The sequence below is a fragment of the Chlorocebus sabaeus genome, chromosome 22, assembly GCF_047675955.1.
Source record: "Chlorocebus sabaeus isolate Y175 chromosome 22, mChlSab1.0.hap1, whole genome shotgun sequence".
NCBI classification, from domain to species: Eukaryota; Metazoa; Chordata; class Mammalia; order Primates; family Cercopithecidae; genus Chlorocebus; species Chlorocebus sabaeus.
The window spans coordinates 45278812-45292697 of record NC_132925.1 but is presented as its reverse complement, the minus strand read 5'-3'; the positions used below and the strand labels follow the sequence as shown (position 1 = coordinate 45292697).

At 45.0% G+C, this 13886-nt stretch overlaps 1 long non-coding RNA gene across 7 annotated transcripts in view; it reads left to right on the top strand.

Annotated features, from left to right (window-relative positions):
• Window positions 1-12465, top strand: part of LOC103228142 (uncharacterized) — a 138692-nt gene extending 126227 nt beyond the window's left edge. For 2 of the 7 annotated variants that reach the window (XR_012090543.1, XR_012090544.1), the window contains exons 2-4: window positions 3672-4423; window positions 5760-5835; window positions 11827-12462. This is a non-coding gene — a long non-coding RNA (uncharacterized lncRNA). Of the gene's footprint in view, window positions 1-3671; window positions 4424-5759; window positions 5836-8063; window positions 8170-11826 lie in introns of all 7 variants that reach the window. The other 5 variants (XR_012090548.1, XR_012090546.1, XR_012090545.1 and 2 more) reach the window with 5 other exon arrangements.
• The last annotated feature ends 1421 nt before the right edge of the window (window positions 12466-13886 follow it).

The following is a 13886-nucleotide window of genomic DNA, read 5'->3' as shown; positions in this document are numbered from 1 at the left end:
GAGGTTCCCCCCATTTCAGTCTACTCCTGGGAGTCTCAAAGTGTGGTCCCCGGACCAGTTGTATTGAAAATGCAAATTGCTGGGCCCCACCCTATGCCTACTGAATCCAAACTTCTGTTTTAAGGCCAGGCGAGGTGGCTCACGCCTGTAATCCCAGCACTTTGGGAGGCTGGGGCGGGCAGATCACTTGAGGTCAGGAGTTCGAGATCAGCCTGGCCAATATGGCGAAACCCCATCTCTACAAAAAATACAGAAAACTTACCCGGATGTGGTGGCGGGTGCCTATAATTTCAGCAGGAGGTTCACTTGGACCCAGAAGGTGGAGGTTGCAGTGAGCCAAGATCGCGCCACTGCAGTCCAGACTGGACAGCAGAGCGGGACTCTGTCTGAAAAAAAAAAAAAAAAAAAAACATTTTTAACTGTTTTAAGAAATCTGTTTTAAGGAGTGCTCCAGGTGATCCAGTTGCAAACTCAAGTTTGGAAACCCTGCCATAAATTCTTTTGTGTGTCTTAACTGATAAAATCCCACCTTTGGATAAACCCAGTGCTCGTCTTCCACCTTACTTACACCTTGGCAGCTAAGCTCTGCTGGAGAAAAGCACTCGACTGGGTATTCATTGGTATCATAAATTCAGTCACCAGCCTCAACTGGGTTCTGCCCAGCAAACTTACCTTTCTCAAGATGCTTATTCTCTTACTCTCTTAGGGTGGCCAGATTTAGGAAAGACCAAAAAAAAAAAAAAAAAAAAAAAAAAGAAGGATACCTAGTCAAATTTGAATTTCAGAGAAACATACTACTTACCATAAAAAATTATTTCATGTTAAACTGAAATTCATATTTGCCTGGCCGTCCAGATTTGTCATTGCTAAATCTGGCAACCCTCACTAAGAAAGATATGTAGTCCTCAGGGCAGGCCATTTGGAGGAGAGCTGGAGGTGACATGGGAGAAAACCAGCATGGACCACACGGAGGGAATGCAAGCCCTGTCGGTCCTTGTGGCTCTGACCTTGACGGTGTGGATATCCTGCTGAAGCTGGGACCTTTTGTCACAGAGCTAAACACATACACCTAGCCCAGAAGTCAGAGATGCTGGAGGAGAAGTCGGGGCAGCTGCAGGCCTGGCTTTGGCTCACACCAGTGAAGCAGGCCAGTAACTCAGTGACAAAGTGTGTGAGCTACACAATGACTGTTGCTTCACTTCTGCCCTCAAAGTCTCCCACAAAAATCTCTCTGTGTACCATCCTAACTGGAAACATGTCGGGAAGGGAATTTGGAGAAATGTAGTTCAATCTAGGCAAGGTGACACATTATAATGTCATCATACCTATTACTCATTTTAAAAAGAGACTTGAGGTCGAGTACCAGGGACAAATGAATAATTTGCACAGAGGAAATAGTTACCCGTGGGCCGGGTGCAGTGGCTCACACCTGTAGTCTTAGCACTTTGGGAGGCTGAGGCGGGTGGATCACGAGGTAAGGAGTTCGAGACCAGCCTGGCCAATGTTGTGAAACCTTGTCTCTACTAAAAAAAAAATACAAAATTAGTCAGGCATGGTGTGCATCTGTAATCCCAGCTACTCAGGAGGCTGAGGCGGAGAATCGCTTGAACCCGGGAGGCGGAGATTGCCCGTGAGTCAAGATCATGTCACTGCACGCCAGCCTGGGTGACAGAGCGGGACTCTGCCTTAAAAAAAAAGAAAGAAAGAAAGAAAAAAGAAAAGACAAGAAAAGAAAAATGAAATAGCTACCCTTTGTTGAATGCATATACATTCAACACTTCTTATCTATAAAATACACTTTACATAAATTTTGCTTATATAGATGACCTCTATACAAACTATACAGTTTTGTATACAGGTATACAAAGCTATACAATTTTAGTTGTAACAATGCTTCAATGCTGGTATTATTAATAGCATTTTATAGATGAAGAAACTAAGAAAGAAGTGGAAAAATTTGCCCATGAACATACAAGCAAGGGAAAGAGCTGTTATTTGTAGTCAGGTCTCTCCAAAGCCTATATTTCTAACCACTGTACACTGTGTTATCTGGACTACCAACAAACTGTAGACTTCCATTTCATAAGCATTAAATCTGCAGTCTCCAGGCCACCTGGGAAACCTTCACACATTGCCACTCCTCTGTGATTTTCACCTGACACCACTGGTTTGGGAACAAGTTCTTGAAGTGCTTGTTACACTCCCTGAGAACTCCCTTAAGTTGGAATCCCAGCCCTTCCACTTAGTAGTTGGATGGCCCTGGGTGAGTTACCTAACTTTCATCAGCCTCACCCTCTTCATTAGGGCAGTTAATTCCCACCTTATGAAATCGTGGGAAAGATCAGATTACACTAATGCCAAGAAAACATCTGATACAGCCTGACTATCCTAGACATTCCACCAGTAAGAGTTTTCCGCATTCCTTAATGAATTCGCCACCACTTCCTATATCCAGGCTGAAGACCCTTTAAATTATACCTTTCATCCTAATTTCTTACTGTTCCTCCAGGTCTGTATTTCCTGTTTCCCACTTGGAGACATAGCAAACCCCCAATCATCTTACATCTGAGCCATGATTCCCAGTTCTTTGTACTCTCAATGCCACCTTCGATGCCATCTTTTAGTCTTTTAGCTTACTTCCTTAAAATCATCTCCATTTCTCTCTCCCTCTGCCTTGCTCAGACATCATGCACGCAGCATGACTGTCTTTCCTGAGCCACTGGAGAAAAGAACTTTCCATTTGTAGTGCCATATTTTTAAATGAATGTTGGCAAATCAGTGCAGATTGATCAGGGTGATGGGGCCTGGAAACTGGCATATGCCAGAATGAATTTGGTGGGGGGGGGGGTTGGGGGGTTTTGTTTATTTGTTTTTGTCTTAAAAGCAGAAGTCTAAAGTTTGTCAGTGGGAAGAGAAGGTCCTTTGCTCTGTGTCCTTCAAAGTGCAGATGTGATCCATAGAAAGTGAATTTCTGTTCAACATAAGGAAATGTTGAGGATGAGAGTCCCAGCCAATGAAGCGAGTGTGATCACATGAGGGTCTCTATCTTCCTCACCTACTTTGCTCATCCCATTGAAATGTATGAGGCTCTCAGCAAAGATCGATTCACCATCTGCTATAAGAATTAAAGAAACAACTCACCAAGCTTCAAGCATGTGCATAGTAGCACCTTTATTAAATGACCCTAGACCCTCTAGAATCATATGCAATCCATTTTGAATCTGTTTGAAACTAGTCTCGCCAGCACGAGTGATGTGTAGCCTAAAGGCTACCAATGGCAAAGAGGAGTTTATAGTTCCTCTCTGAGCCAGCCAGAGACTGAACTCAAAATATTGCCCTAAATAATAGTCTACTTCTTTGCTGTAGCTATAGTGCTTTCAGTGTTCAGCTCCGATAGCCCCAGTTTCAGACCAGTCTTTTTGTTTGGTTTGGTTTGGTTTGTTTTTTTAAAATAGAGATGTGGGTCTCACTATGTGGCCCAGGCTGGTCTTGAACCTGGTCTCAAGGGATCCTCCCACCTTGACCTCTCAGTGTGCTAGGATTATGTGTGTGAGCCACTGTCCCTGGCCCAGTTTCAGACTGTTAATGGTCGTTATATTAGTCAGCTTGGGCTGCCATGACAAAATACTACAGACTGGGTGGCCTAAACAACAGAAATTTATTTCTTGCAGTTCTGGAGGTTGGAAGTCTGAGATCAAGGTGCCAGCTGATTTAGTTCCTGATGAGGGCTGTCTTCCTCGCAAACAGCTGCTTTTTTTCCTGTGTCCTTACATGGCAGAGAGAATGTGCACGTGTGTGAGTGAACTCACCTCTCAAAGGCCCCATCTCCAAATACCATCACATTGAAGGTTAGAGCTTCAAACATGAATTTGTGGGGAGGGGAAAAATATTCAGTCTATAACCATGGTCTTTCTTTTCTTTCTCACCAAAGTCATATTAGGCCAGGTGCAGTGGGTCATGCCTGTGATCCCAGCATGTGGGAGCCTCAGATGGGCAGATCACTTCAGGACAGGAGTTCGAGACCAGCCTGGACAACACGGTGAAACCCCGTCTCTACTAAAATACAAAAATTAGCCTGGCGTGGTAGTGCATGTCTGTAGTCCCAGCTACTTGGCAGGCTGACGCACAAGAATCACTTGAACCTGGAGGCAGAGGTGGCAGTGAGATGAGATCGTGCCACTGCACTCCAGCCTGGGTGGAAATGTGAGACTCTGTCTCAAAAACAAGCAAAGTCATATTAGTAAGACAGAGTTTTGTCTTTTTTGTTTTGTTTTGTTTTTGACAGGGTTTTGTTCCGTCGCTCTTGCCAGAGTGCAGTGAAATAACCAGGGCTCACTGCAGCCTTGAACTCCTGGGCTCAAGGGATCCTCCTTCTTCAGCCTCCTGAGCAGCTGGGACTACAGGCACATGCCACAGTGCCCAGGTAATTTTTAAATTTTTTTTGTACAGATAGGGTCTTGCTATATTTCCTAGGCTGGTCTTGAACTCCTGGCTTCAAATCATTCTCCCACCTCAGCCTCTCAAAGTGCTAGGATGACAGGCATCAGCTACCTCGCTGATGTACCCGGGCCGCAGGAAGTTGGTGTGCTTCACACAGGCCAGAGTGACCAGCAGCATCTTCATTCTGGCTATTGCATGCCAGGGGCTGGTGATGGTGCCTGCCTCCTGGATCATATTCAGAAGGGTTCCCTTATGGACATTGCCAGCAACGTTGGCATCATGTTGCCACATGATTCAGCAGATCTGGAGGGTGGACAGTATCTCAGGTGGAGGAGAATGCAGGTGTCTCCAAGCCTTATCTTTTCTTTTTCTTTAATTTTTTTGGGGGGTTCACCTTTATTCTATGCCTATGCCTATGCTTACCCAAGACTTTATCTTTTATTCCTTTGGGTTTTTTTGTTTTGTTTTGTTTTGTTTTGTTTTTGAGATGGAGTCTCGCTGTGTCACCCAGGCTGGAGTGCAGTGGTGCCGTTTCGGCTCACTGCTACCTCTACCTCCCAGGCTTAAGCAATTCTTGTGCCTCAGCCTCCTGAGTAGCTGGGACTACAGGTACTCACCACCATGTCTGGCTAATTTTTGTATTTTCAGTAGAGATGAGGTTTCACCATGTTGGTCACACTGCTCTCAAACTCCTGGCCTCAGGTGATCTGCCTGCCTCAGCCTGCCAAAGTGCTGGGATTACAGGCACAAGCCACTGTGCCGGGCCTCAAGGTCTTGTCTTTTAAATGGCCCTTCTGCTCTTAAGAAGGTGAGAACCGGGTCAAAGGGACTTAACTGACTGAGTTGCGAACGGAACATGAAGGGTAAAGAGATCCTGCAATTCACGACCTGGGACCTCAGGCAAATGCAGATTGCTTAACCTCTATTGCCTCATCTATAAACTGGGGCCAGTAATGTTCATGGGGATGTTCGAGGGATTAAATGACTTAACAAATTTAAAGCAATTAGAGTAGCCTAGCATGAAGAAAGCCCTCAAAAATGTTATAATCATTACTTTCTTTAAATGAGAAGTTGGCCTTAGATAGCTTCCAATGTCCACCCTCTACAGTGTTTTTGATCATCTTGTGGGGTTTTTTCCCTTTCTCCTCACTTTGTGAGCCTGCCCTTTCCTGTCCATTTCCATAGCTAGTCCCCTGGTCCAGGGTTACATTCTTAACGTGTGTTGGGATGAAACAAAGGAGAGCTTCCCATTGTCCCCCAAAGGGGATCTCTCAAACACCCCTGTGTTTGCAGCCCTTTCTCTTAACGTCTCCTTTCAGCTCCTCCAACTCCCAGACTGTGTGGTTCTGCACAACAGTGAAGAAAATATTGAGGAACCGAAACAAGCTGAGGCAGGTAAGTCCCAGCCCCTCCTCCACTCAGATGCCGGAGGCCTGACACCAGTTAGGCTGGTGCACCTGCAGCATTCTGCCCTGGGTTTGCCTTCGATCCCACCCCTGCAGCCTAGCCACCAGGAAACAAAAAACCTCCTCTCTGGGTTTTCTAAGCCTTACCTTTTGGTTCAGGGCAGATCAGAACCCAGGAAACCCTGAACTCCAGGTAGGCATCTGAAGGGAGAGGTGTCTCCACTCTGCCTCCAGGTCAGGTCCTCAGAACTACGCTTTGCCCTCACCTCACCTGACTGGTGCAGCACATCCAGCCTCGTGCTCCTTGTTTTCTGGACAGTTTCCTTTTGTTGTGTTTGATTTCCTTCTCTCAAGTAGTCATTCAGTTTCCACAGTGAATCCTGGCTGGCACACTAGAGTATACATTAATCTCTGAGCCTCCCAGGGTGAGTGCTAGCAGGCCTGAACACATACTTGAAAGGTTGTGCTTCCCTTGCCTCCTGTTCCAGCTTCCTACCATCCAAACTACACAAATCAGCAAGTACCTCTTCCAAATTTGTTTTTTTTAGTTAGCAGGGTCTCGCTCTGTTGCCCAGGCTACAATGCAGTGGTACAGTCATAGCTCACTGCAGCCTCCAACTCCTGGTCTCAAGTGATCCTCCCACCTCAGCCTCCCAACTAGTTGGGACTACAGGCACATGCCACTACACCCAGCTAATTATTAAACTTTTTGTAGAGATGGGATCTCACTATGTTGCCCAGGCTGGTCTTAAACTCCTGGGCTCAAGCGATGCTCTTGACTCACCCTCCCAAAGCGCTGGGATTATAGATGTGAGCCACACTGTGCCCAGCCCACACTTTGAAGGGCAAGCAAGGTGTGGAATCCTAATTAGAGAAAAGGAGTCAGGCTGGTGGAATCAGGAGAAAGCAAAAAGAGAAAGCAGATAAGCTACAAGTCTGCCTTTCTTCACAGTCCGGGACACATAGCCCTCTTATGCAGATAACTCACACTCTTCCTGTGCCCAGCTATCACCAGACCCTTGGCTGATAGAAAATTGCAAGTTAGCTCACTGCAGCCTTGGCATTGTCAGTATTGCACAAAGCCCTCTTCATCATACAGCATAAACACTATGCTATAAAATATCCAGCAAGCCTTTGTTTCTTTGCAGTCAGCTCATCCCTTCCTGGCTGCCCATTGCTTTCCTGAAATGTATTTTCATACTTTATCTAATAAATCTGCCATTCTTTACCTACAACTGTCTTGGCAAATTATTTTACCCCCGTGCCACCAGCCCAGATAGTTGTCACTCACGCATGACACAAGGTACTAAATTTTTCATCTTACAGGTAGTTGTGACCTTGGAGTTCTATGATTCATACAAACTGCACTTTGAGTAGCATCCCATGAGAGTTTGTTAGAAATATAAATTCTCTGACCAACCCCAGATCTATTGAATCCATTTCGGGGCTTGGAGCCCAGCAATCTGTTTTCATAAGCATATTAGAATTTGAAAAGTGCTGTTTGTAGACAACATTGATGAGCATCGCTTTTATTCTCCTCCTTTCCCCAACCCTCAATAGCATGTCAGTTCTCTGAAGACAGGCTCTGTATTCTGTTATCTTCACCCTTACATCCCTACTACCTAGAATGTGTTTGGTACAGAGTCAGTGCTTCATAAATAATTTGTTCAAATAAGAATTTAGAAATTAACCACACCCCTCTTCCTAAGGTTTGTGTCTTCACTTATTGGCCAGACTCTTAAGTGGGGGGCTGGTAGGTGTGGAAAGGAAGACCTTATCCAGACTAAATTTTTGGTTCAACTTTGCAAATGCAGAGTGTGTGATCACAAAAGTCTTGGAGAGTTGGTTGGCTCATGGGCTTCTGAAATGTTGACCATTTTATACCCCAAACCCAAAGCACATCAGTCAAAATGAGCTGTTCAGATAGTGTGAGCAGCAAGCAGAAGAGATGCTAGACCACTGAAGCCTGTGGGTGGCCCCAAACTCACACAGCCCTTCTGCATCATACAGCCTCTTAACAGGGTTCCTCAAAACAAGTTCATCTCATGCTTGTCCCCAGATTACCTCTAGAGGAGACAACGGGACAGGGCAGGCAGAAACAAAGAACTTATGTTTAGGGGCCCCACTAGAATGATTTAGTCCATTGATGTATCCCAGAGTCAACATCATTTTCTGCCACAAAGTATGTATTCAATAAATGTTTCTCTTTTTTTAAAGAGACAGGGTCTTGCTCTGTCGCCCAGGCTGGCCTCGAACTGGACTCAAGGGGTCCTCTTACCTCAGCCTCCTGAGTAGCTGGGACTACAGGCATGTGCCAGCATGGGTAACTTTTTATTTTCTATAAAGGGGGGGGATCTCACTATGTTTCCTAAGCTGGTCTCGAACTCTTGACCTCAGCAATCCTTCTGCCAAGGTCTCCCAAAGTGCTGGGGTTACAGGTGTGAGCCACTGTGCCTGGCGTATGTTTCTTAAATGTTTGAAGAAAAATAAGCAAGATACCTTTGCTTTATAATGCTTGTGCTAAAAAGCCAATATCCTCTAGAATTGATATACTCCCTTAGTCTTGTCTTTCGAGGACATCGTGGTTTTCTTTTTTTTTTTTTTTTTTTTTGAGACAGGGTCTCACTCTGTTGCCCAGGCTGGAGTGCAATGGCATGACCTTGGCTCACTGCAGCCTCCACCTCCCCAGTTCAAACGATTCTCGTGCCTCACTCTCCTGAGTAGGTGGGATTACAGGCACCCACCACCATGCCTGGCATTGTATTATTGTAGAGATTGTATTATTGTAGAGACAGGGTTTCACCATGTTGCCCAGACTAGTCTCGAACTCCTGGACTTAAGCGGTCTGCCCACCTTGGCCTCCCAAAATGCTCTCAAAATCGGCATGAGCCACCATGCCCAGCCTCATTCTAGAGTCTTGAAAAGACTCTACGTGAGTCCAGAATGCTATCTGTGACCAAAACATGCATCTGAGCCAAGTGCCCAAGGTCTTAGCCTTCAGGGAAGTTCCTTAATTCTCTCTTAGCGAGGCAGCTGGGTTGTGGGGCCTGCAGCGTAGCTCACACTCAATAAGCCAGCTCAGCATAGGCATAGGGAGGTCACCATGCTGATTCCAGGAATGCTTGCATGTCACTGAGAGCCATTGCCTTTATTTCTCACTGGAATCCCACGAACTCCTATCCCACTGAGAAGCTCAAAAGACAATTACCCAGTGCATAAAAACTGGCTTGGGGATTTACTGAACAGTTCTTGGAAAGGGGTCAGTGTTGACCTAGGATTGGCAAAGCAGCACTCTCTCCCTGGTTACCGAAACACACATCATCAAATAAGGGTGCAATCACAGTTATTGCACAACTTAGCAAAGCAAGAGCAAATCAGCTATACTGAAGGAGAGGTCAAAGCCTCCAGGCTTCACATGAGGCACTGGCTGTGTGCCTGTGGCCCAGATGCAATTCAGAGGGGTGACAAACACAAGGATATTGCCATTGGCTATGGCCTCACAGGCATCAGAAAAAGATGGCTTTCCTAGAATCAGAAAAAGCAGCCTTTACCTGTGTCTTCTGTCAGTCACCCTTTTCCCCACACACAGTGCAGCCTGTCCCTGGGTTAGGGATTCGGACCCTAGCTCTCAGCTTGCCGGGGCCACAGATACACTGTGCTAAAGTGCCTAGCTTCTGCCTCAGGCTCTGTATGAGGTCCCTTCATCACAGCGTGCATTCAGAGTTCTTCCACCCACCCTCTTGCTTCCTGGTGGCTCACTGCTAAATGACCCAAGAGAGACACTTAGACATTTTCTTTTTCTTTTTCTTTTTCTTTCTTTTTTTTGAGATGGAGTCTCACCCTGTCGCCCGGGTTGGAGTGCAGTGGCACCATCTCAGCTCACTGCAACCTCTGCCTCCTGGGTTAAAGCAATTCTCCTGCCTCAACCTACCAGGTAGCTGGGATTACAGGCATGGGCCACCACGCTCAGCTAATTTTCATATTTTTAGTAGAGATGGGGTTTCACCATGTTGGCCAGCCTGGTCTCGAACTCCTGACCTCAGGTGATCCACCTGTCTTGACTTCCCAAAGTGCAGGGATTATAGGCGTGAGCCACCACACCCGGTAAACATTTTCATTACCAGAGACCCCCCAGGGTAATTTTTCTTTTATTACAAAAGACATTTTATATAGCACACAAGCTTATGGATTAACTTTACTTATTTATATTCCTTTTTCCCGCACATGAGCAAAATTTCTGCCTGGAAATACTAAATTTTATGATTTGCCACAACTCTTTAGTAAGCAGTGACTTCTGCATGCTGCTCAGAGAGTCTCAGCCTTTCCCTGTGCACTCCCTCATGCATCAGATCACAAGGACACTCCGTCCCCACTTGTCTCAAGTTCCAGACAGATGGAAGATACAACATCTCCCAACACTTTGCTCTCTTGCTTTGCTTCATTAAACCCTAAGATGAGTAGCTTGTGAAACGACTTCACATGGATCAGTCCCAGGGCCTCCCCCAAGGCTGATACAATTTAATAAAACTAGGCCGGGCACGGTGGCTCACACCTGTAATCCCAGCCCTTTGGGAGGCTGAGGCGGGTGGATCATGAGGTCAGAAGATCGAGACCATCCTGGCTAACACAGTGAAACCCCGTCTCTACTGAAAATACAAAAAAATTAGCCAGGTGTGATGGGGGGCGCCTGGCAGAGTCTTGCGCTGTCACCCAGGCTGAAGTGCAGTGGCACAATCTCAGCTCACTGCAGCCGCAACCTTCCAGGTTCAAGTGATTGTCCTGCCTCAGCCTCCTGAGTAGCTGGGACTACAGGTGAGCACCACCATACCTGGCTAATTTTTGTACTTTTAGTAGAGATGGGGGTTTCACCATATTGGCCAGGCTGGTCTGGAACTCAGGTCCTCAAGTGATCCGCCTGCCTCTGCCTCCCAAAGTGCTGGGATTACACATGTGAGCCACCAAGCCCAGGTGAAAGCTCTTTTTTTCCTGGCAAAATGTTCATGGTTTATTTATTTATTTATTTATTTATTTAATTTATTTATTTATTTTACTCTTTTAAAAATTAGAGGCTGGGCAACATAGTGAGACCTTGTCTCTATGAAAAAATTTAAAAATTGGATGGTGCACGGTGGTTCATGCCTATAATCCCAACAGTTTGGGAGGCCAAGGTGAGCTAATCACTTGAGGTCAGGAGTTCAAGACCAGCCTGGGCAACATGGTGAAACCCCATTTCTACCAAAAACACAAAAAATAGCCAGGTGTGGTGGCATGTGCCTGTAATCCAAGCTACTTGGGAGGCTGAGGCAGAAGGATCACTTGTACTCAGAAGGCCAAGGCTGCAGTGAGCTGAGATTGCACCATTGTACTCCAGCCTCAGCAACAGAGACCTTGTCTCAAAAAAAAAAACAAAAAAGAAAAAAAAAAAGGTGTAAAATATATGTAATATAAAAGTCACCATTTCAATAATACTCTTTCTTTTCTTTCTTTTTTTTTTTGTTTGAGACAGGATTTCACTCTGTTACCCAGGCTGAAGTGCAATGGTATGATCATAGCTCACTGCAACTGCAAATTCAAGCAATCCTGCCCCCTCAGCCTCCCAAGTAGCTAGGACTACAGGTGTACACCATCACTGCACCCAGACACTTTTTAAAAACCTTTTTGTAGAGATGAGGTCTTGCTATGTCGCCCAGGCTTGTCTCACACTCCTGGCCTCAAGCCATCCTCCTGCCTCAGCCTCCCAAAGTGTTGAGATTACAGGCACGAGCCACCATGCCCAGCCAACCATCTGGAAGTATACAATTCAGTGGCATTAATAACTTTACCGTGTTGTGCAACAATCACCACTGTCTATTTCCAAACATTTTCATCACCCTAGACAGAAACTGTGTACGCATTAAGCAATAATTCTCCATTTTCTCTTCTCTGCATGCCTTGGTAAACTCTATACTACTTTTTATTTCTGTAAATTTGTATATTCCAGATATTTCATGTCAGGCCTCTGAGCCCAAGCTAAACCATCATATCCCCTGTGACCTGCACGTATACATCCAGATGGCCTGAAGCAACTGAAGATCCACAAAAGAAGTGAAAATAGCCTTCACTGATGACATTCCACCATTGGGATTTGTTTCTGCCCCACCCTAACTTATTGATGTACTTTGTAATCTTCCCCACCCTTAAGAAGGTTCTTTGTAATCTCCCCAACACTTAAGAAAGTTCTTTGTAATTCTCCCCACTCTTGAGAATGTACTTTATGAGATCCACCCCCTGTCCGCAAAACATTGCTCCTAACTCCACTGCCTATCCCCAAACCTATAAGAACTAATGATAATCCACCACCCTTTGCTGACTCCTTTTTCGGACTCAGCCCGCCTGCACCCAGGTGAAATAAACAGCCTTGTTGCTCACACAAAGCCTGTTTGGTGATCTGTCTTCACACGGACGTGTGTGACATTTCACAAGTGGAATTATACAGCATTTGTTGTTTTGTGTCCGACTTCTTTCATTTAGCGTAATTTTTTCAAGATTCATCTGATGTAGCACATGGCAGAATTGCGTTCTACTACATAATATGACTATATAATATTCCATTGTATGCACATATCACATTTTATTTGCATTCATCTGTTGATAGACACATGAGTCGTATCCACCTTTTGGCTATTGTGAATAATGCTGCTGTGAACACTGGTGTATAAATATCTGTTTGAGTCTCTGATTCCAGTTCTTTTAGGTATACACCTAGGAGTGGAATTGCTGGGTCATATGATAACTCTATGTTTAACTTTTTTTTTTGGTCCATTTTCTTTATTTTTGTAATTATTATTATTTGTAATTATTTTATTTTAGATTCAGGTGGTCAGTGCGTAGGTTTGTTACATGTGTCTACTGTGTGACACCGAGGCTTGGGCCTAATGATCCCATTGCCCAAGTAGTGAACATAGTACCCAGTAGGTAGTTTTGCAACCCTTCCCCCTAAACTTTGGAATCTCCAGTGTGTGTTTGTCCCATATTTGTATACATGTGTACCAAATATTTGGTTTCCACTTATAAGTGAGAACATGCGGTCTTTGGTTTTCTGTTTCTGCTTTAATTCACTTATGATAATGGCCTCCAGCTGCATCCATGTTGCTGCAAAGGAAATAATTTCATTCTTTTTTATGGCTGCGTAGTATTCTATGCTGTATATATAACCACATTTTCTTTATCCAGTTCACTATTGACAGATACCTGGGTTGATTCCATGTCTTTTTTTCTTTTCTTTTTTTTTTTTCTTTTTGAGATGGAGTCTTGCTCTGTCGCGAGGCTGGAGTGCAAATGTGCCATCTTGGCTCAGTGCAACCTCCGACTCCCTGGTTCAAGCGATTCTCCTGCCTTAGCCTCATGAGTAGCTGGGATTACAGCCATGCACCACCACACCTGGCTAATTTTCGTATTTTTAGTAGAGAAGGGGTTTCACTATGTCGGCCAGGCTTGTCTCAAACTCCTGACCTCAGGTAATCCACCTGACTCAGCCTTCCAGAGTGCTGGGGTTACAGGCGTGAACCATCACACCGGCATTTTTTTGTTTTGTTTTGTTGTTTTTGAAATAGGGTCTCACTTCGTCACCCAGGCTGGAGTGCAGTGGCGAGATCTCAACTCACTGCAGCCTTGACCTTCCGGGTTCAAGTGATCCTTCTGTATCCAAGTAGGTGGGAATACAGGTGTGCACCACCATGCCTGGCTATTTTTTGTATTTTTATTTTGTAGAAATGGGGTTTTGCCTTGTTGTCCAAGCTGGTCTCAAACTCCTAAGCTCAAGCAATCGGCCTGCCTCGGCTTCCCAAAGTGTTAGGATTACAGATGTGAGCCTCTGTGCCTGACCTGACTCCTTGTCTTTGCTATTATGAATAGTGCTACAATAAACATGCGAATGCAGGCGTTTTTTGCTAGAATGATTTAGTTCCCTTTGAGTATATACACATTAATGGGATTGCTGAGTCAAATGGTAAATTTTTTTTAGTTATTTGAGAAATCTCCAGACTGCTTTCCATATGGGCT